The following is a 24,533-nucleotide window of genomic DNA, read 5'->3' on the forward strand; positions in this document are numbered from 1 at the left end:
ACTACGTAGTTCCCACCATGCAGGGTGATGTTAGTGTAAACTACACATAGGAGAACTGATGGTTTTATTTTCCCCTTTGTCTTAACCTACAAGAATATTCTGTATTATGATGGGATTCACCAAGTGAATCCCTGATAGGCAACATCAGGGATAGATTTTTGACAAAAGTTCTCTAAATCTCCAAATTGGGGACAAGGCAATGTCAGATGATCTGAGTAAGTACAGTATTTTACATCAGTCTTCACGTTGGGAGACACTAGAAATAAACTGGGTGTTTGAGAGTGTTAGGAGGCAGAAGTGAGTGCAGTTGCTATTACTAAGGAGAAGGAGCATGGGAAGCTGTAGGATCAGAAGTTAGATAAATCACCTGGACCAGATGGACTACACCCATGGGTCCTGAATGAGGTAGCTGAAGAGATTGTGGAGGAATCAGTGGTGATCTTTCAAGAAATACTAGATTCTGACATGATTCCAGAGGACTGTAAAATTACATTTGTACAGCCTAACCTCAGTGACTGGGGAGATGTTGGAGTCACTTGCTAAGGATGAGGTTTTGGGGTACTTGGAGGTACATGATAAAATGGGTCAAAGACAGTATTGTTCCCCTACAATGCCTGAGAAATCTGTTGGCATTTCTTCAGGCGATATCAAGCAAGATAGACAAAGAAATATTGGTAGATGCTGTGTACTTGGATTTTCCAAAGACCTTTGACAAAATGGCACACATGAGGCTGCTTAGCAAAATAACAGCCCATCATATTCTCGGCTCAAATTGTTGACAGCTTATTCCTCTCCACAGATGCTGCCTGGCCTTCTGAGTTCCTCCAGCATGTTGTGGGTGTTGCTCTGGATTTCCAACATCTTTAGACTTTCTTGTGTTTAGGGAAGATACTAGTCTGGATAGAGCACTGGCTGATTGGCAGGAGCCCAAGAATGGGAATTAAGGGAGCCTTTCCAGATTGGCTGCCAGTGACCAATGGTGTTTCACAGGGGTTGGTGTTGGGACTGCTTCTTTTTAATTTGTATGTCAATGATTTGGATGATGGAATTGATGGCTTTGTAGCTACGTTTGCAGATGATATGAAGATAGGCAGAGCAGCTGGAAGTGTTTGAAAAGCAGGGAGGCTGTAGAAGGACTTAGACAGATTAGGAGAACAGGCAAAGAAGTGGTAGGTGGAATATGGTATCATGAAGTGTATGAACATGCACTTTAGTAGAAGGAATGAAAGCATAGACTATTTTCTAAATGGGAAGAAAATTCAAAAATCTGAGGTGCAAAGGAACTTTGGAGACCTCATGCAGGGTTCCCCAAAAGTTAACTTGATAGTTGAGTTGGTGGTGAGGAAGACAAATGCAATGTTAGCATTCATTTTGAGAGGACTAGAATATAAAAACAAGGATGTAATGCTGAGGCTTCATAAGACATTGGAGTATTGTGAACAGTTTTGGGCACCTTATCTAAGAAAGGATGTACCAACATTGGAGACGGTTCAAAGGAGGTTCATGAAAATGATTCTGGGATTATAGAATGGGTGTCAGTGTACAGGGAAACAGAGTAGGGAGGCTTTGGCTCAATGGGGCTTTGGCGATAACGGGTCGATGCGAGGTAGGTTGCCTGTGTAGAATGCAGACTGGAAGTATATGTGTGAGGCCAGAGTCCTGTGCTTGGTATCAGACGTGGGAAGTCCGGGAGACTCCCAGCCTCCCACATGGCCACATTTGCGCCAGGTGCATCGAGCTGCAGCTCCTTAGGGACCGCATTAGGGAACTGGAGATGCAGCTCAATGACCTTCGCCTGGTCAGGGACAATGGGGAGGAGATAGATAGGAGCTATAGGCAGGTAATCACACCAGGGCCTCGGGAGACAGATAAGTGGGTAACAGTCATGAGAGGGAAGGGTAGGAGTCAGGTGCTAGAGAGCACCCCTGTGGCTGTAACCCTTGACAATAAGTACTCCTGTTTGAGTACTGCTTGGGGGGGGGGGGGAACAGCCTATCTGGGTGAAGCAACAGAGTCCGGCCCTTTGGCTCAGAAGGGTAGGGAAAGGAAGAGGATGGCAGCAGTGATAGGGGACTCTATAGTTAGGGGGTCAGACAGGCGATTCTGTGGACACAGGTAAGAAACACGGATGATAGTTTGCCTCCCAGGTGCCAGGATCCAGGATGTTTCTGATCACGTCCATGATATCCTAAAGTGGGAAAGAGAACAGCCGGAGGTCGTGGTACATATTGGTATCAGCAACATAGGCAGGAAAAGGGAGAAGGTCTTGAAAGCAAACTACAGGGAGTTAAGAAGGAAGTTGATAAAAAGGACCACAAAAGTAGTAATCTCGGGATTACTGCCTGTCCCACGCAACAGTGAGCATAGGAATAGAATGAGGTGGAGGATAAATGCGTGGTTGAGGGATTGGAGCAGAGGGCAGGGATTCAGATTTCTGGATCTTTGGGACCTCTTTTGGGGCAGGTGTGACCTGTACAAAAAGGATGGGTTGCACTTGAACCCCAGGGGACCAATATCCTGGGGGAGGGGAGGTTTTCTAAGGCTAATGGGGAGAGTTTAAACTAGGATTGCTGGGGGGTGGGAACCAAACTGAAGAGATGGAGGAAGTTTTGGTTAGCTCTCAAATAAAGAAAACTTGGTGACAGTGCAAGAGGGAGGATAGACAGGTGATAGAGAAGGATGCACTCAGACAGATGTTTCTATTTTATTGCAAGGAGTGTTGTGAACAAAGCAGATGAGCTTAGAGCGTGGATCAGTACTTAGAGCTATGGTGTGGTGGCCATTACAGAGACTTGGATGGCTCAGGGACAGGAATGGTTACTTCAAGTGCCAGACTTTAGATGTTTCCGAAAAGACAGGGAGGGAGGCAAAAGAGGTAGGGGTGTGGCACTGTTGATCAGAGATAGTGTCACGGCTGCAGAAAAGAAGGAAGACATTGAGGGATTGTCTACCGAGTTTCTATGGGTGGAAGTTAGGAACAGGAAGGGGTCAATAACTCAACTGGGTGTTTTTTTTTTATAGACATCCCAAAAGTAACAGGGACATCAAGGAGCAGATAAGGAGACAGATTCTGGAAAAGTGTAATAATAACAGGGTTGTAGTATTTGGAGATTTTAATTTCCCAAATTTCGATTGGCATGGCTCTGAAGCGAGGGGTTTAGATAGGGTGGAGTTTGTTAGGTGTGTTCAGAAAGGTTTCTTGACAAAATATGTAGATAAACCTACAGGAGGAGAGGCTGTACTTGATCTGGTATTGGGAAATGAACCTGGTCAGGTGTCAGATCTCTCAGTAGGAGAGCATTTTGGAGATAGTGATCACAATTCTATCTCCTTTACCATAGCATTAGAGAGGGACAGGAACAGACAAGTTAGAAAAGCATTTAATTGGAGTAAGGGAAAATCAGATAGGAACTTGGAAGCATAAATTAGAAATAGATGTTCTCAGGGAAATGTACGGAAGAAATGTGGCAAATGTTCAGGGGATATTTGTGTGGAGTTCTGCATAGCTACATTCCAATGAGACAGGGAAAGGATGGTAGGGTACAGGAACTGTGGTGTACAAAGGCTGTTGTAAATCTGGTCAAGAAGAAAAGAAGAGCTTATGAAGGGTTCAAAATACTAGGTAATGATAGAGATCTAGAAGATTATAAGGCTTTCAGGAAGGAGCTTAAGAAAGAAATTAGGAGAGCCAAAAGGGGACATGAGAAGGCCTTGGTAGACAGGATTAAGGAAAACCCCAAGGCATTCTATAAGTATGTGAAGAGCTAGAAGATAAGACGTAAGAGAATAGGACCAATCAAGTGTGACAGTGGGAAAGTGGGTATGGAACTGGAGGAGTTAGCAGAAGTAGTTAATGAGTACTTTGTTTTAGTATTCACTGCAGAAAAGGATCTTGGCAATTGTAGGGATGACTTACAGTGGACAGAAAAGCTTGAGCATGTAGATATTAAGAAAGAGGATGTGCTGGAGATTTTAGAATGCATCAAGTTGGATAAGTCACCGGGACTGGACAAGATGTACCCCAGGCTATCGTGAGAGGTGAGGGAGGAGATTGCTGAGCCCCTGGTGATGATCTTTGCATCATCAATGGGACAGGAGAGATTCTGGAGGATTGGCAGGTTGCGGATGTTGTTCCATTATTCAAGAAAGGGAGTATAACCATATAACAATTACAGCATGGAAAGAGGCCATCTCACCCTTCTAGTCTGTGCTGAATGTTTACTCCCAACTAGTCACATACTCAGCCCATAACCCTCCATTCCTTTCCTGTCCATATACTTATCCAATTTTACTTTAAATGACTATATCGAACCTGCCTCTACCACTTCTACTAGAAGCTTGTTCCAAACAGCTACCACTCTCTGAGTAAAGAAGTTCCAACTCGTGTTACCCCTAAACTTTTGCCCCTTAACTCTCGTCCTCTTGTTTGAATCTCCCCTACTCTCAATGGAAGAAGCCTATCCATGTCAACTTTATCTATCCCTCTCCTAATTTTAAATACCTCTATCAAGTCCCGCCTCAACTTTCTATGCTCCAAAGAATAAAGAGCTAACTTGTTCAACCTTTCTCTGTAACTTAGGTGATGAAAGCTAGTAAATCTCCTCTGTACTCTCTCTATTTTGTTGACTTCTTTCCTATAATTCAGTGAGCAGAACTGTACACAATACTCCAAATTTGGCCTTACCAAAGCCTTGTACAATTTCAACATTACAACCCAACTCTTATACTCAATACTCTGATTTATAAAGGCCAGCATACCAAAAGCTTTCTTCACCACCCTATCCACATGAGATTCTACCTTCAGGGAACTATGCACCATTATTCCTAGATCACTCTGTTCTACTGCATTCTTCATTGCCCTACCATTTACCATGTATGTCCTATTTTGATTAGTCCTACCAAAATGTAGCACCTCACACTTACCAGCACTGAACTCCATCTGCCATCTTTCATCCCAGTATTCTAACTGGCCTAAATCTCTCTGCAAGCTTTGAAAACCTACTTCATTATCCACAATGCCACCTATCTTAGTATCATCTGCATACTTACTAATCTAATTTACCACACCATCATCCAGATCATTAATGTATATGATAAACAACATTGGACCCCCTACAGATCTCTGAGGCACACCATTAGTCACCAGCCTCCAACTTGACAAACAGTTATCCACCACTACTCTCTGGCATCTCCCATCCAGCCACTGTTGAATCCATTTTACTACTTCAATATTAATACCTAACAATTGAACCTTTTTAACGAACCTTCCATGTGGAACCTTATCAAAGGCCTTCCTGAAATCCATATAGACAACATCCATTGCTTTACCCTCGTCAAATTTCCTAGTAACCTCTTCAAAAAATTCAATAAGATTTGTCAAACATGACCTTCCATGCACAAATCCATGTTGACTGTCCCTGATCAGACCCTGTCTATCCAGATAATTATATATACCATCTCTAAGAATACTTTCCATTACTTTACCCACCACTGATGTCAAACTTACAGGCCTATAATCACTAGGTTTACTCTTAGAACCCTTTTCAAACAATGGAACCACATGAGCAATACACCAGTCCTCCGGCACCATCCCCATTTCTAATGTAGAGTAGAACTAGCCCAGGAAATTATAGACCGGTGAGTCTTACTTCAGTGTTTGGTAAGTTGATGGAGAAGATCCTGAGAGGCCGGATTTATGAACATTTGGAGAGGCATAATATGATTAGGAATAGTCAGCATGGCTTTGTGAAAGGCAGGTCATGCCTTATGAATCTGATTGAAATTTTTGAGGATGTGACGAAACACATTAATGAAAGTAGAGCAGTTGATGTACTGTATATGGATTTCAGCAAGGAATTTGACAAGGTACCCCATGCAAGGCTTATTGAGAAAGTAAGGAGGCATGGGATCCAAGGGAACATTGCTTTGTGGATCCAGAACTGGTTTGCCCACAGAAGACAAAGAGTGGTTGTAGAAGGGTCATATTCTGCATGGAGTTCGGTCACCAGTGGCGTGCCTCAGGGATCTGTTCTGGGACCCTTACTCTTCGTGATTTTTATAAATGACCAGGATGAGAAAGTGGTGGGATGGGTTAGTAAATTTGCTGATGACACAAAGGTTGGGGTGTTGCGGATAGTGTGGAGGGCTGTTGGAGGTTACAGCGGGACATTGATAGAATGCAAAAACGGGCTGAGAAGTGGCAGATAGAGTTCAATCCAGATAAGTTTGAGGTGGTTCGTTTTGGTGGGTCAAATATGATGGCAGAATATAGTATTATATAGTATATAGTATTATATAGTATTATATTATATTATATTATAGTATATATATTATATTATATTATATTATATTATATTATAATTAGTATTATAGTAAGACTCTTGGCAGTGTGGAGGGTCAGAGTGATCTTGGGGTCCGAGTCCATGGGATACTCAAAGCTGCTGTGCAGGTTGACTCTGTGGTTAAGAAGGCATACAGTGCATTGGCCTTCATCAATCATGGGATTGAGTTTAGGAGCCCAGAGGTAATGTTGCAGATATATAGGACCCTGGTCAGACCCCACCTGGAGTACTGTGCTCAGTGCTCGGTGCTCAGGTCACCTCACTGCAGGAAGGATGTTCAAACCATAGAAAGGGTGTAGAGGAGATTTACAAGGATGTTGCCTGGATTGGGGAGCATGCCTTATGAGAATAGGCTGAGTGAACTTGGCCTTTCCTCCTTGGAGCAGTGGAGGATGAGAGGTGACCTGATAGAGGTGTATAAGATGATGAGAGGTACTGATTCTGTGGATAGTCAGAGATTTTTTCCCAGGGCTGAAATGGCTAACATGAGATGGCGTATTTTTAAGGTGCTTGGAAGTAAGTACAGAGGAGATGTCAGGGGTAAGTTTTTATGCAGAGAATGGTGAGTGCGTGGCATGGGCTGCCGGCAATGTTGGTGGAGGCAGATACAATAGGGTCTTTTAAGAGACTCCTGGACAGGTACATGGAGCTCAAAAAAATAGAAGGTTATGGGTAACCCTAGGTAATTTCTCAGGTGAGGACATGTTCGGCACAGCTTTGTGGGCCTTATGGCCTGTATTGTGCAGTAGGTTTGCTATGTTTCTATGGCCAATGAAATGTCATTGTTTAGATTGGGGTTGCTGCCAAGACTCCTTGTATTTGACTTTCTGGCATACAGAGTGTCTGTGATGATGTAAGAAGTAGTGCACCATTTGAGTAGATGTTGCGAATTCCTTCATATCCTTCCAAATTCTGAGGTAATGAGTGACCCTGGCATTGAATTCCCCTGGGAATTATCTTATCCTTTTTCGGGATGCTTGACAGTGTTGCAACTAGCTAAGTGTGGAAGGCTTTATTTTCATATTCATCTGAGTCCAGAGCTGCTATATAAGCATTCAGGATAGCTACCATCTGGTTATTAGCAAGCACCAAACAGATTGTCATGAGACAGTCACTGATCCCCACAGGAAGTAGAGAGAGTTGGCTGACAAGCACACCTTGTGTTTCTTTCTCCCCTCCCCCCACCTACTCACTCAGACTCCTCATTTCTTCTTTTCTCCAGTCCTGAAGGGTCCCAAAACATCAACTATACTCTTTTTCCATTGATGCTGCCTGGCCTGCTGAGTTCCTCCACCATTTTGTGTGTGTTTCCATGGATTCTGAGCTCGTCAGCTGCCTTCACTTTCTAGAAAACGTGTAGCCGCCCTTCTCCTCCTTCAGTGTCTGCCAGAAGGCCTCAGAAAGAGCAACTAGGTCAGTTTGGTATCTCCACTGTTCTCCAGTGATCATCACATTTCTCCTCTCTGGTCAGTCAGTGGTTGCATTCATTCCAGGCTCCAAATTGGACTGTTCTTTGTCTGGAATCTGCCCCCCCCCCCTGATCTTGCCACCACCATGAATGACCCAACCAGATACTAAACTCCCAACAGTATCACTCACGGGATCTCAGGAACTCACAGGCATCTCCACCACAACAAGGTGACGATCCTCGGAGAAGGTCATATAAGTAAATTAGTGCCAACTATGTTGCTTAGTAACTGGATCCAAGTGATTGCATTTGGCTCTCTATCAAGAGTGATGATTATATTTTTTCCACAACTCCTTTATTCTCATGCATCCCTAGTGAATTCTGTCAGTACATTAGTGTAACCTGAGTGTTGATTGCTGCAGCAATATAAAACGTGTTCGATCATAAGTTGGAATCCTGTATTTCCCCTTTGTGAAAATGAATGGCAGTTATTCTTTATTTACACACCAAGTGCGTCAAAAATTCCACAGATCCAAGGGTAAGATAAAAGCACACACACAAAATGCTGGAAGAACTCAGCCAGTCAGGCAGCATCTATGAAAATGAATAAACAGACCCTTCTTCAGTACTGTTTATTCATTTCCATTGCTGCTGTCTGACCTGCTGAGTTCCTCCAGCATTTTGTGTGTGTTGCTCAAAATAAGTGTTTTCTCAGCTCCTTTATATGTCTTATGTGATGAGGCAAAACTTGTTTGGTTAGTCTTTTGCAATGAGGAACAATATTTGAAAGAGTTAATGAAAAATTTGCCTCTCTCTATTCACCGTCTGACATTGTGGTGAACTACATATACCTGTCTGGACACGCCCCGCTCTGCTGACTGCTCCTGTGGCTCCTCCCACAGTCCCCTGTATAAAGGCAGTAGGGGGCATTGCTCCTCCCTCAGTCTCCAGGATGTGTGGTGGTCTCTTGCTGCTAATTGTGGTCTCTTGCAGCTAATAAAAGCCTATCGTTCGCCTCCCATATCCGAGAGTTATTGATGGTGCATCAATTTTATTAGCTGCAATTTTAAAACATGGAGAGCATTTTACGACCAGATAAATTAGACATTGATCCTCAAGCCCCAGAAGCAGCCATTGCCTTTGAACTCTGGCTTGCATGCTTCCAATCATACCTGGAAGAGACTCGCGTAACAGAGCCTGCTATCATACACAGAGTTCTCCTCTCCAGAGTCAGTCCACGGGTATACTGCCTAATCGGGGACTTGCCGACCTACTAAGGAACACTGCACGCCCTCAAAAGACAGTACCTGCGGCCAGTGAACACCGTCTACGCAAGACATCACTTAGCGACGCGGCAGCAGCAGGCCGGAGAGCCGAGAGCCGAGTTTGTCCGGGCCCTACAGACACACGTGCGGGCCTGCGACTGCAGGGGACCGACGGCGGAACAGCATGCAGAGCTCTTGGTATGAGACACCTTCGTTAAGGAGATCAGGTCAGTGTATGTGCGCCAGCGGTTGCTGGAAAACGCCGATCTTACCTTACAGTCGGTGATCGAGCTGGCCAACACGCTGGAGGCTGCTGTGCACAATGCTGACGCTGTCCAGCCGCGCTATCTCCCACCGGTCCCATGGACGCTGCAGACCCCGCCACGCACCGGTGAATCGACCACAGCTGCTACCACTCGCAAGTCCATGAACTCCCCGCAACCCTCCAGTGGATCGACCACGGCTGCTGCCAGTCATGAGCCCGTAAAGTCCCCACAATCGACCACGGCTCCTGCCAGTCGCAAGTCCGCACAGTGTTACTTCTGCGGACTCGAAAAGCACATCCGAAAATGCTGCCCGGCCCAAGAAGCTACCTGCACCAGCTGCGGAAAGAAGGGCCACTTCGCCAAGGCCTGTAAGTCTAAACCACGAGCGGGGTCGAGCAGCGCTGCGTACGAGGCATGGGGTCGCCATCTTGGTCGCCGCCATCTTGCCTGCCCGCCTCGTGCGAGGCATGGGGCGGCCATCTTTGTTGGTGCCACCTCGCCCCGCCTCCAATCCATGGGTGCTTACTGGGCACCAAGACGGCGATTCAACTCTGGCCTCCATAACCCTCGACCAAAGCGTCCCACACCAGCTTGCAAGGTCAATGATGGACATCCTGGTGGAGGGGCACAGGACTAGCTGCCTGTTTGACACGGGCAGCACTGAGAGTTTTATTCACCCGGACACTGTGCAATGCTGTGGACTCGTGACACAGTCGGTAAACCAGAGGGTCACCATGGCTTCTGGATCGCATTCCACAGACATCCAGGTGGGTTGTGTAGCGACATTGGTGGTGCAGGGCACAGAATACCGGGACTTTGCATTACTGGTCATGCCTCAACTGTGTGCCCCTGTGCTATTGGGGCTCGACTTCCAGAGCCACCTGAAAAGTGTGACAATGGATTATGACGGGCCCCTCCCATCAATCACTGTCAAAAATCCTCAGTTTTGTGGGGCTTCGTTATATACCCCGCTACTGACCACACACACACACTGACCCCGCACATCCCACCCAACACCATGCCAATGGCCACGCTACTGACACCACGTGCAGTCTCTCCACCCTCAAGATCCCTCCCCCACCACTGTTCGCCAACCTGACCCCCGACTGTAAACCTGTGGCAACTAGAATCAGGAGGTACAGCGTGGGGACAGGGCCTTCATTAAGTTGGAGGTGCAGCGGCTGCTCAGGGAGGGGATCATTGAGCCAAGCACAAGTCCTTGAAGGGCCCAGGTGGTCGTTTTTTCGGACAGGGCAGAAAAATAGGATGGTCGTGGACTTTAGCCAGACCATCAATAGGTTCACGCAGCTTGACACGTACCTCCTACCCCGCATCGCGGATACGGTCAATCAGATAGCTCAGTACAAGGTGTACTTGACCATAGACCTGAAATCCGCTTACCATCAGCTCCCCATCCGCCCGGAGGACCGCCCCTACACCGCCTTTGAGGCGGGCGGCAGGCTCTATCACTTCCTGCGCGTCCCCTTCGGTGTCACGAATGGTGTATCTGTCTTCCAGAGGGAAATGGACCGGATGGTGGACCAGTGCCAACTGAAGGCCATGCTTCCCTATCTGGATAACATCACCATCTGCGGTCACGACTGGCCGGATCACAACACCAACCTCCAATGATTTTTCCAAGTGGCCAAAGCCCTGAACCTCACCTATAACAGGGACAAGTGTGTGTTCGGAACCAGTCGACTTGCTATTCTTGGGTATGTCGTGGAGAACGGGGTCATTGGCCCTGACCCCAACCACATGCACCCCCTGTTGGAACTCCCTCTTCCCACCATCCTCAGAGCCCTCAAACGGTGCCTGGGCTTCTTTTCCTATTACGCCCAATGGGTCCCTCACTACGTAGACAAGGCCCACCCCCTGGTCAAGTCCACCGCATTTCCCCTCTCAGCCGAGGCCCGCACGGCCTTCAGCCGCATTAAAGGGGACAATGCCAAAGCAACGATGCATGCGGTGGACAAGACCATTCCCTTCCAAGTAGAGAGTGACGCCTCCGACTTCGCGCTGGCTGCTACCCTGCGCCAGCTCTTCACTCTGTTCGGATATCCCTGCTATATCCACAGTGATAGAGGGTCCTCGTTTATGAGTGACGAGCTGCGCCAGTACCTGCTGGCTAGGGGCATTGCTACTAGTAGGACCACGAGCTATAATCCCTGGAGGAACGGACAGGTGGAGAGGGAGAATGCCACTGTGTGAAAGGCCACACTCTTAGCCCTTAGGTCAAAGGGATTGCCAGTCTCTCGCTGGCAGGAGGTCCTCCCTGTGGCACTCCACTCCATCCGCTCCCTGTTATGCACATCCACCAATGCCACCCCTCATGAGTGACTCTTTTCTTTTCCCAGGAAGTCTGCCACTGGGACCACCCTACTGGCTTGGCTGACGTACCCAGGGCCAGTGCTGCTCCGGGGCAATAAATACTCCCCGATGGTCGAGAGGGTTCACCTACTACATGCGAACCCCCAGTATGCCTACGTGGTCTTACCTGATAGGTGGGAGGACACGGTCTCTGTCCGCGACCTGGTGCCCGCAGGAGCACCAGACCCCTACCCCAAACACTCCACGGTGACTATGAACCTCGTACCCACCGATGCATATACCCACGAGACACCACGCACACCAAGCCCTGCACAGACTCCTCATGACACTCCCATACCGAGCGCCTCGCACACGCATGAGGGATTACTGATGCCTAATGGGCTGACACCTCTGGTCAGGCCGGAACTAGCACACCCACTGTCACTGGTGCAGTCACCACCGGTGCTACGTAGATCGCAGTGACAGACTTGACCACCTGATAGACTTAACCTGTAAATATACTTGTAAGAAACTTCTCTTTTAAAAACAAAGGGGGGGGTGGATGTGGTGAACTACATATACCTGTCTGGACATGCCCCCCCCCCCCCACCCCCGCTGACTGCTCCTGTGGCTCCTTCCACAGACCCCGGTATAAAGGTGGTTGGGGGCACTGCTCCTCCCTCAGTCTCCAGGATGTTGTGTGGTGGTCTCTTGCTGCTGATCGTGTCTCTTGCAGCTAATAAAAGCCTATCGTTCACCTCCCGTCTCCGAGAGTTATTGATGGTGCATCAGACATAATGCACATAGAGACATTTGTGTAAGGACACTAACCTAAGTTAGTTATACTGCTTAGGAATTAAGCAGTAATTGCCACAACAATGTGTCTTTGGCTGTGTTTCCTTACATTTCAGTAAACGCCCAGGCTTAATTCAACTTAGGTAACCTGATGTTACATGGCAGGTATTCACATAAAGTGCCTATTGATTGGTTTATTGTGTAACATTCTTTTGCTCCATTTATTAACTAACTCAATATACTATAAGAGCAATTTCAGAAACTTTCTAGGTTTTCTTGGGTCTAGAATCACTCCAGGCAACACATTGACAGTGAATCACCAGAATTACAAAAGAATCATAAAATTATCATATTGCAAAAATTAATTATAGAAAATTCATACATTTTTTTTCATAATGTAGCATATTAATTTTAATTATAAATGATTCTTCTCTTTTGGTATTTCTCCTGAACCTGTTATTAGTACAGACATTTGTCAACTGAATAATGACTGATGTGTTCAGTCTGTTGACGGTTCTATTTTTGAATTACATTACTTAAGATTGAAGAAGAGGGCATATTTTAATTCATTTAATTCCTAAATGCAGTGTATTCAGCCACCAAACAGTGAAACCAGGGTGGGAATGAACTGCAAATGGAAAGTAAAGTCTCTAGGGTAAGGTTTATCAAGTCTGAATTTAGATCATAGCACCAGTTTGTGTCTGGTGACTGTTGTAATTGTTTTCCTTGTTAACATGACTAATAAAAATGTTTAATGGCAGCCTATAACCATATGGGTCCTATGTTTGCAACATTCAGTGAATCGTTTTATTGAAATAATCATACCTCCATAATTTTACTGAAATCAACTTTAAAACCACAGCATTAGGTAATCAGCCTTGTCGGCATTAGTCAACCTGGACCAAATCCCATTTAGTACTGCTCTAAATTTACAGAACAACAATTGGCTAAAATATATCTGGTGATTTAAGTCAGCAATATAACTATAGAGGTTGAATAAGAAGCATTGGAAATTTTTGATTAAATGTATTACTTTGTTAGTGTTCAAGAACACTGGTTATATGTTAAGATGTTATCCCACTTCACTGTAAATCTGCAAACCCACCAGAACTGCTGACTGCTGAAATGTTAATTACTAATAGCAAAATAAAGAACAAGGAGTTTGCAGACAGATTTTTCATCTATGGATCTTTTGTATGAATCCAAACAAGGCACTTGTGGAACCCCATTCCCGACTGGTTTTAACTGTCTCACAAGCCAAGAACTTGATCCAAGATCTTCCCAGAATGATAAAACTTTCAAACTACTGGATAAGTTAGTTGAATGTGTAAGAAACAGAAACAAAGACGGCGAGTGAAAATGGAGGTTGCATTATCTGCACTAGCACATAAAAATGATTTAAACATCTAACCTATAACATTTTCTTCTATCGCTATAGGTTTTTCATCTAGAAGCAGACTAAGGTAATCAAGTGCAGTTGGAACCCTTGAATATGGCCAAAAATTATTCTCCCCAAAAGCCATTAATTAACCATTCTATGAGCAGTTATTAAGCAGATAGCTTTTATTAGATGATACATGAAGTATTATTTAACAAGAAAAATCAAGAAAGAAATGTCATCTCCATCACATTCAGTTCCGGCTTGCCAGCCAGAGAGGAACTTGTCTTCTCCACATCTCTCTGTCTGCTTTCCGCAGAGATCAGAAAAATTACACTGCCTTAGCTTGAACAAAAATGCTTATGGCCATTTTATGTTAACGGGAATGGTGATTTTTAGAAACAGTGGTCTGCCCATTGGCTTCACTTTAATGTTTGCTTGATGCAGATCTTTCATAATCTGGGTTTGAGCTCTGTGTTGTTAGCTGAACTGTTTATGGAAAATAAGTAACAAAGAGTATCATTAATGTCAATGATAGTAATCAAACAGTGAAAACAAATTATGTGGCTAATTTCAAAATGCAGCTGTTTATATTTGCCATTCAATAATGGGTTCCTTATAATAAATGCTGCCCTAAACGCCAGCGACATAGAAGACACTTGATGATGAATAATGTATAGTACATAATTATTGGCCAAGGGACATCTATTTGTTTATAATGGTACCCCAATGTTATATTCAATGATTTAGATATTTATTCTTCAATCATTGGCACTTAAAAATACTGGTGGTTTGGTGGTCAAATAATAACCTGGCTCGCCAAGGTTATTAAGATGAAACTAAGATCACCTTTTATGAGAAGGATACGGCTAGGATCCTGAAATTGTATGAAGATACTGATCAAAGTCATTAGGTAGCAGGGTCCCTGGAGGAGTCTTCCACCTGTAGGAACATCGCTATTACAAATGTAGCTCTGTCTGACGATGGTAGCTTCAGGTGATACTGCAGTGGATATTTCCCATGGTCCAAAATGGCACTTAGCTTCTTGAATCAAAACTTAGAGCTCCTAAGAAATATCTTGGATGGATGAAAGGTAGGCCCCGGTGATCCTCTCCGCAGTCCTCACAATCCTTTGTGAACTCCCTTAGCAATACACAACGACAAAAACTCATCAGACTATGGGGCTCCTAATTTGCTATGACTATTTTGTAGAGAATTACACTGAGCTCACAGAAACTCTGCAAGCTATCATAAAAGGAGTCATGACACAGAGCAGGTGGAATCAACACTGGAGGTAGATCTGGCCATTGTGCATTTAAAGCAAATCTGAGCTACAGTGCTGTTTTTGTGTTTGCCCAACATGAACAGACCACTTCATCATCTCTGTGACAACCAGAGGGAGTTTTCTACACCTGTTGTACGTCAAGAATATTGTGATAAGTTACTGTGTGTTTTACATTATTGTGTAAATTGGGGCCCTGCCCTGGCAGGAATGCATCAGTCTGTGCAAGCAAAAGATTCTGTGATTGAAACACAGAAACTGTTACTGTGATGGCTTATATAGTCTTGTACATACCTCACAGCATAGTCACTCGCCTGGCAATAAAGAAATTATGGAGTGGCAAGCAAAATGGGAGGCAGCATTGTTACCTACCGGCAAATAAGTAGAGATAGAATATAGAACATAGAATATTACAGCATAGTACAGATCCTTTTACCCTATTTTAGGATCTATCTAACCCTTCTGTCCCGCATTTTTCTATCCTCCCTGTGCCTACCTTGGAGTCTTTTACATGTCCCTAATGCACTGGCTGCTACAGCCTCTCTGGCAGACCCACTATTCGCTATCAAAAAAAATGCCTTTGTTATCCTTCCTATACTTTCCTCCAATCACCTCAAAATAATGATCCCTCATATTCGCCATTTACATCCTTGGAAAAAGTCTCTGGCTGCCCACTCTATCAATGCCTCCTATCATCTTGCACTCCTTTATCAATTCACTTCTCATTCTCTTTCAGTCCAAAGAGAAAAACCTTAGCTTGCACGACCTATCCTCATAAGACATGCACTCCAATCCAGGCAGCACCTTGTAAGTTTGCCCTGAACCCTCTCTAAAGCTTTTGTATCTTTACTATAATGCAGTGACCAGAACTGAGCACAATATTCCAAGTGTGGGTTTTATACACCTGTACTATTACCTCATGGATCTTGAACTCAATCCCCTATCTAATGAAGGCCCATGCACCTCATACCTTCTAAACCAGCCTATCAACTTGTGCAGCAACTTTGAGAGATCTATGGACATGGACCCAAGATCTCTCTGTTCCTCCATGCTATGAAGCAACATTCCATTAACCTTGCCTCCTGACTTCAAATTCGACCTTCCAAAGTGAATCACTTCACACGTTACCAGGTCGAATGCCATATGCCACTTCTCAGCATAGCTCTGCATCCTTTCAATGTGTCTTGACAGGCCAGATTGCCTACTCCTGCTCCTATTTCTTATTGGAAAAAAAAAGCATAGAAAGCTACAACACAATACAGGCCCTTCGGCCCACAAGGTTGTGCCAAACATGTCCCTACCATAGAAATTACTAGGCTTACCCATAGCCCTCTATTTTCCTAAGCTCCATGTACCTATCCAAAAGTCTCTTAAAAGACCCTATCGTATCCATCTCCACCACCTTTGCCGGCAGCCCATTCCACACACTCACCATTCTCTGAGGAAAAAAACTTACCCCTGACATCTCCTCTGTACCTACTGCCCAGCACCTTAAACCTGTGTCCTCTTGTGGCAACCATTTCAGCCCTGGGAAAAAGCCTCTGACTATCCACATGATCAATGCCTCTCATCATCTTATACACCTCTATCAGGTCACCTCTCATCCTCCGTTGCTCCAAGGTGAAAAGGCCAAGTTCACTCAACCTATTCTCATAAGGCATGCTCTCCAATCCAGGCAACATCCTTGTCAATCTCCTCTGTACCCTTTCTATAGCTTCCACATCCTTCCTGTAGTGAGGTGGCCAAAACTGAGCACAGTACTTCAAATGGGCCTGACCAGGGTGCTATATAGCTGTAACATTATCTTTTGGTTCTTCAACTCAATCCCATGGTTGACAAAGGCCAATGCACCATATGCCTTCTTAACCACACAGTCAACCTGCACAGCAGTTTTGAGTGTCCTATGGATTTGTACCCCAAGATCCTTCTGATCCTCCACACTGCCAAGAGCCTTACCATTGATACTATATTCTGCCATCATACTTGACCAACCAAAATGAACCACCTCATGCTTATCTGGGTTGAACTCCATCTGCCACTTCTCAGCTCAGTTTTGCATCCTATCGATGTCCTGCTGTAACCTATGACAACCCTCCACACCATCCACAACACCTCCAACCTTTACGTCATCAGCAAATTTGCTAACCCATTTCCTCACTTGCTCATTCAGGTCATTGATAAAAATCACAAAGAGTAAGGGTCGCAGAACAGATCCCTGAGGCATGCCACTGGTCACTAACCTCAATGCAGAATATGACCCTTCTACAACCACACTTTGCCTTCTGTGAGCAAGCCTGTTCTCAATCCGCAAAGCGAGGTACCCTTGGATCCCATGCCTCTTTACTTTCTCAATAAGCCTTGCATGGGGTACCTTATCAAATGCCTTGCTGAAATCCATATACACTGCATCTATGGCTCTACCTTCATCAATGTGTTTAGTCACATCCTCAAAAATACAGTCAGGCTTGTAAGGCAGGACCTGCCTTTCACAAAGCCATGCTGACTATTCCTGATCATATTATGCCTCTCCAAATGTTCATTAATTCTGCCTCTCAGGATCTTCTCCATCAACTTACCAACCACTGAAGTAATGGTCGCTGATCTGTAATTTCCAGGGCTATCTCTACTCCTTTTCTTGAATAAGGGAACAACATCTGCAACCTTCTAATCATACGGAACCTCTCCTGTCCCTATTGATGATGCAAAGATCATCGCCAGAGGCTCTGCAATCTCCACCCTCACCTTTGACAGTAGCCGGGGTACATCTCATCCAGTCCCAGAGACTTATCCAACTTGATGCTTTCCAAAGCTCCAGCACATCTTCTTTCTTAACGTCTATATGCTCAATCTTTTCAATCCATTGTAAGTCATTCCTACAATTGCCAAGGTCCTTTTCCGTAGTGAATACTGAAGCGAAGTATTCATTAAGTATTTCTGCTATCTCCTCCCGCTCCATACACACTTTTCCACGGTCAAAATTTTATTAGTCCTGTTCTCTCACGTCTTATCCTCTTGCTCTTCACATACTTGTAGAATGCCTTAGAGTTGTCCTTAACCCTGCTTGCCAAGGCCTTCTCATGGCCCCTTATGGCTCTTACAGTTTCATTAAGTCCCTCTTGCTAGCCTTATAATCTTCTAGATTTCTATCATTGCTTAGGTTTTTTTAAATCTTTCGTAAGCTTTACTTTACTTCTTGAGTAGATTTTCAACAGCCTTTGTACACCACTGAGAGACCTGACACTTGATCAGGTTCATTTCCCAATACCAGATCAAGTTCCCAATACCAGATCAAGTACAGCCTCTCCTCTTGTAGGCTTATCTACATATTACATCAGGAAACCTTCCTGAACACACCTAACAAACTCCACCCAATCCAAACCCCTTGCTCTAGGGAAATGCCAATCAGTAATTGGGAAATTAGAATCTCCCACCATGGCAACCCTCTTATTATTACACCTAGAACCCTGTTATTATTTCTTCATGTGTTGTGTGTGAGTTATACATACTGTGTTGCTCTGTGCACCTTGGTACAGACGAATGTTGTTTTCTTGGCACTTGAATGACAATAAACTTGAATTTGACTCGACTTTCTTCTTTACTTTCCTTGGGTATTATTTTACATGCCTTAATCCTTTGTCCCAAATACACTACTTCAGACTGACCAAACTGTACATTAAAAGGTTTACTTTCAATCATCTATAAATATGTTCAGTAGTACTCATGTCCTCAATCTGTAGTGGGACAGGTACACTTAATGGAGCAGGCTTGCACCCTCCCCCAAGCTTTGTAGTTTTACTTGTAATGGGCAAGTCAAGATTTCTTGCCAATAGTGAGGCCTCAGTCTCTATCACATTGTACACTAACAACCCACTGACAAAGATTCCAGAGTCCTTGCCCTTCCCACCAAGGGCCAATATCAGTAATTTCATCAAAGTTTAAACTTCCCTCAATGTATCTGAAAGAGAAGTCCCGCTATAATTCTGGTTGAAGCGGAGGGGTGATCCTCAGCTTGCTGGATCTGTGTCCTAGTCCCATTTCTCCTCTACCTTTTTGACCTACAATTGTCTTGACTATGCCCTGTATTTCCACTATTTCAGAACTTAACTTGGCTTTTTCTCCTGTTCTTATGATCCCTTTTTACAAGTGGCAGGGTGGGATACTTCCCTTTCTCGATCTCACTGTCGCTATCTCCAGAAACAGCTTATCCACCAGTGTCTACTATAAACCAATAGACTCTCACAGCTACCTGGACTATACCTGGCCCCACCCTGCTACTTGTAAAAATGCCATCTCCTTCTCTCAAGTCCTCTGTCTCTGCCGCACCTGCTGTCAGGATGAGGCTTTTCATTCTAGAATGAAGATGTCCTCCTTTTCCAAAGTAAGGGCTTCCTTTCCTCCAGCATTGACACTGCCCTTAAACGCATCTCTTCCATTTTAAGCATGGCATGTCTGTTCTTACCCCATCTTTCCGCCACACTACCAAGGATAGGGTTCCTCTTGTCCTCACCTACCACCCCACCAGCCTCTGCATCCAGCACATAGTTCTCCGAAATTTACGCCACTTCCAACTGGATCCCACCATCAAACATATCTTTCCCTCCCCCCAACTTTCTGCTTTCCACAGGGATCCCTCTCTATGCGATTTTCTTGCCAATTTGTCCCTCCCCACTGATCTTCCTCCTGGCACTTCTTTCAAGTGGAACAACAATTTCACTTGCCCCTACACCTCCTCCCTGACTACCATTCAGGGCTCTAAATAGTCCTTCCAGGTGAGGCAACTCTTCAACTGTGAGTCTGTTGTTGTCATATACTGTGTTCGGTGCTCCCGGCGTGGCCTCTTGTATATCAGTAAGACCCACCATAGATTGGGAGACCGCTTCACTGAGCATCTACGCTCTGTCTGCCAGAACAAGTGTGATCTTCCAGTGGCCACCTATTTTAATTCCTCTTCCCATTCCAATATGTCCATCCAGGCCTTCCCCACCGTCAGGATAAGGCCACACTTAGGTTGGAGGAACACACACCTTATATTCCGTTCGGGTAGTCTCCACCTGATGGCATGAACATCTATTTCTCAAACTTCCAGTAATGCCTCCACCCCCCCACCCCTTCACTATTTCCCATCCCTTGTCCTTCTTTCATGTCATCTTGTTGCCTGCCCATTGCTTCCCTCTGGTACTCCTGGCCCCCCATCTTCTTTCTTCCATGGTCTTCTGTCTCTTTCACCAATCAACTTCCTAGCTCTTTGCTTCATCTCTCCCCCTCCAAGTTTCACTGATTGCCTGGCATTTCTCTCTCTCCTCCCCCCACCTTTCAAATCTATTCCTTAGCTTTTTTTTCTCCAGTTCTACTGAAGGGTATCGGCCCGAAACCTCAACTGTACTCTTTTCCATAGATGCTGCCTGGCCTGCTGAGTTCCTCCAGCATTTTGCGTGTTAACCTTAATTTATTATGCATTTTGACCTTTGAGTGGTTAACTATACTAAGCAGTGACATCCTGTGGCAAAATATTAATTGATAAGATCTGATGATTAAATTTAAAGGAAAATAGTACTTATTAAATTAAGTATGACATTTATTGACAACAATTCTACTTCAGTCCAAAATCAAAAGTTACCACAGAACTCAGAATTGTAAGCATTACTGCCTCATAATCTTTCTATTCTGTGCCCTTTCGGTCAACTTAGTCGTGCTGACTCTGATGCCTTTCCGAGCTCGTACCATTTCTCTGAAGTTGGGTCATATCCCTCTAAACCTTTGCCATTTTGGAAGTTATAAGGGAGAACTTACACAGTGAATAATATAGCCTGCGGGGTGTTGTAGACAGAATCACCTCTTACAGCATGGAGAAGCTGGGACCATGTCAACCTTCAAAGACTCATTTATACCAATGTTGCACTGTCCATTTTATTTTCTCCACTTTCCCTGATTCCTCCCAACTTGTGCCACTCATGTGCACGCTGGAGATGTTTGAGGAATCCAGAGGAATCCTATATGGTCACAAGGATAATGTACAAACTCCACACAGATAGCATGGGAGGTCAGGATTGAGCACATGGAACTCCAACTCTGGAACCTAGAGGCTAATTTTTGTGCAGGCATGAGGAACAGGGTCTGAAGCCCCTTGGGTTCATGAATCTGGGCGACTGTAGTTTAGTGCCTAGTGTTTGGAGTGCTATCATCGTCAAGTCGGGAGTTTGAGGCCCAGTGCTGTACTTTAGACACTGTCCATCCCACCACCAATTTTAGTGTTCACCTGCAAACTTATTAATAATGTCAATAATATTCTCATCCAAGTCATTCACACATATGACATATGACTAATAATGGGACCCAGCATCAATTGTTGAGGCACATCACTGGTCAGGATCCCAACCTGAAAAATAACCCTCTACTTCCACCTCCGAGGCGTTTTCCTAAGATAGGATTTGTTGCTCTGTATTTACAGTACCTCACCAAACTCAAGAACAAAAGCAGCTTTTCAAGGCTTCTGCCTTTTTCAACAGAGGCATTAAATGAACAATATTCTTTACCCTTCTTCAACCTTCTACATCTTAGACATGCTTTGTGCTCAAAGAAAGGAAATAGTGTGTCAGTCTGATTAAACATTTACCCTGTCAGAAAATATGGTAGGCTTCAAATCAGCAAAGCACTCTCTTTTCAGGCCCCTACCCACCCATTTCCTGTAGATCTCACAGTCCTGACAGGGTGCTTAGATAGTGAGACTCCAGGGCAATTCTCACAGTATACTTTCGCTCAGATTCATTGGTAGATAACTGCTTGCAAAATCATGTTTGGAGCTTTTCTGAGAAATGTGAAAGACAAGCAATGAGGCAGCATGCCTGAAAAAACATTGACCTTATTTTCCCTTCAACAAGTCTATGAAACATGGTTCTGTGTGAAGACATAAAGAACTACTGTGAGTCACATCATTATTGGGTTTGGTAATGTAACAGGTTAAGAAGCCACAGTATGAATTTCCAGGAGGCACTAGTTTGGATACATTTTCACTGCCCTTTTTGTATTGCTGCCCACTAATCTACAGCTTGAATAATTTAATATTGTTTTTCTGCTGCTCTGAACAGCAAAGGAAAGATGGGTAAATAAGTCCACATTATGCACATATAAAAATGTCTCTTCAACATGGGTTTAAATTAACTCGTTTGAAAAATAAATGCGTTATAAGAATTAAACAAAAATAACAGAAATATGCATTGCATACCTTTTTGGATCCAAAATATGCACTTCCGAAGTGTTAAAAACAAATTAATAACAACCTTTAATAGTTGTCAAGCAGTTAATGGGGCAATTAGCATAGAGTATAAAAGTTGGCAAGTCGTGTTGCAGCTATATAAGACATTAGACTATGTGGAGAACTGTGTTCATGAAATCATGGCCACCACCCTAGAGGAAAGACATCGAGGCTTTGGCAATGAAGCAGAAGAAATACAGCAGGTAGTTGATTGGATTGCATTTGCCATGAGAGGTGGGCAAGCTTGAATTGTTTTCTCTGGGGCATCAAATGCTGAGGGGAGACCTGAAAAATGTACATAAAATTATGAGACGAACAGAGAAAGTAGATAAGAGTCGATTTCCCAGAGTGGAAATGCCAAAGCCCTGAGGCAATAGTGCAATATAAGAGGGGAAAAAGTTTAAAGAAGGGTAAGGCAAGTTTTCATTATTCAGAGAGTTCTAGATGCTTGGAACGTCTTTAAAGAGATGGTAGAAGCAGATATAATATTTAGACAGACACATGAGCAGGCAGAGATCCATGAACAATACACTACTATTCCTCTTTTGCAATATTTATTTTCAATTTATTATGTATTGCAACTGTACTATCTGTACTATCTCTGCACTGTACAGCTGCTATAAAACACCAAACTTCCTGAATTATATTATTGACATTTTTAGTCCATGATTTCCAGGTATAAAATGCCTCCTACTTTTAAGTAAATATCACTGACCATTTTGAGCTAACAACAAGGCAGATGGTGAACTGGTGAAAAATTAGTTTGCTTTATCTCCCCGATGCAGGATCTCAACCTAAAATGTTGTGATCTCTTTGTTCACAATGTTGATTCTTAACTGGTTGAGCTACACCCAGCAGTTTGCTTTTTGCTCCAAGTGATATAGAAAAACATAGAAACATAGAAAACCTACAGCACAATACAGGCCCTTCAGCCTACAAAGTTCTGCTGAACATGTCCCAACCTTAGAAATTACTAGGCTTACACATAGCCCTGTATTTTTCTAAGCTTCATGTACCTATCCAAAAGTTTCTTAAAAGACCTTATCGTATCTGCCTCCACCTCCGTTGCCAGCAGCCCATTCCACACACTCACCACTCTCTGAGTAAAAAACTTACCCCTGACATCTCTGTACCTACTCCCCAGCACCTTAAACCTGTGTGCCCTTGTGGCAACCATTTCAGCCCTAGGAAAAAGCCTCTTACTATCCACACAATCAATGCCTCTCATCATCTTAAACACCTCTATCAGGTCACCCTTCATCCTCAAGCCAAGGAAAAAAGGCCGAATTCACACAACCATTTCTCCCCAATCCAGGCAACATCCTTGTAAATCTCCTCTGCACCCTTTCTATGGCTTCCACATCCTTCCTGTAGTGAGGCAACCAGAACTGAGCACAGTACTCCAAGTGGGGTCTGACCAGGGACTTGTATAGCTGCAACATTACCTCTCCGCTCCTAAGTTCAATTCCACAATTGATGAAGGCCAATACACTGTACGCCTTCTTAACCCCAGAGTCAACTTGCACAGCTGCTTTGAACGTTCTATGGACTCGGACCCCAAGATCCCTCTGATCCTCCACGCTGTCAAGGTCAATTTTGGTTTCAGTAGAATAAGTCAATTTTGATTTCTGTAGAATGATCTACCACAGACACTTAATCATAAAGTCACAGAGCATTACTACACAAAAGCAGGTCTCTTGATCCATGTAGTCCAGACTGAACTGTTATTCTGCCCAGTCCCATTGACCGGCATCTAAACCGTAGCTATCCATACCCTTCCCATCCATCTATTTATCTACATTTTTCTGAAAATATTCAGTTGAACCTGCATCCACCACTTCCATACTCACACCCCCCTTTGCATGAAGAGCTCCTCCCTGGTTACCTTTAAATATTTCACCTTTCACCCTTAACCTATGGGCTCTAATTCCAATCTTGCCCAACCACAGAGGGAAAAAACCTACTTACATTTACCCTATCCTCATTATTTTGTATGCTGTATATCTATCAAATTTGCCTCATTCTCCTATGCTCCAACCTAACTCAGATCCTCAAGTCCCAGCAACATCAATGAAAACTTTCTCTGTACTCCTTCAATCAATACATATTCATATAGTGAGTGACCAGCATGCAATATTCCAAATTTGGTCTCAACAAAGTCTTAAAGAACTTCAACATATAATTCCAACTCAAGACTCCGACTTCTGAAGCCAATGTGCCGAAAGCTCTCTTTACA

General features: G+C 44.2%; 1 long non-coding RNA gene across 3 annotated transcripts in view; it reads left to right on the top strand.

The window, feature by feature from the left end:
- Nucleotides 1–24,533, top strand: part of LOC132394066 (uncharacterized) — a 94,487-nt gene that overhangs the window by 63,860 nt on the left and 6,094 nt on the right. The gene's annotated exons all lie outside the window — the stretch shown is intronic.

This window comes from Hypanus sabinus, chromosome 5 (assembly GCF_030144855.1).
Source record: "Hypanus sabinus isolate sHypSab1 chromosome 5, sHypSab1.hap1, whole genome shotgun sequence".
NCBI lineage: Eukaryota > Metazoa > Chordata > Chondrichthyes > Myliobatiformes > Dasyatidae > Hypanus > Hypanus sabinus.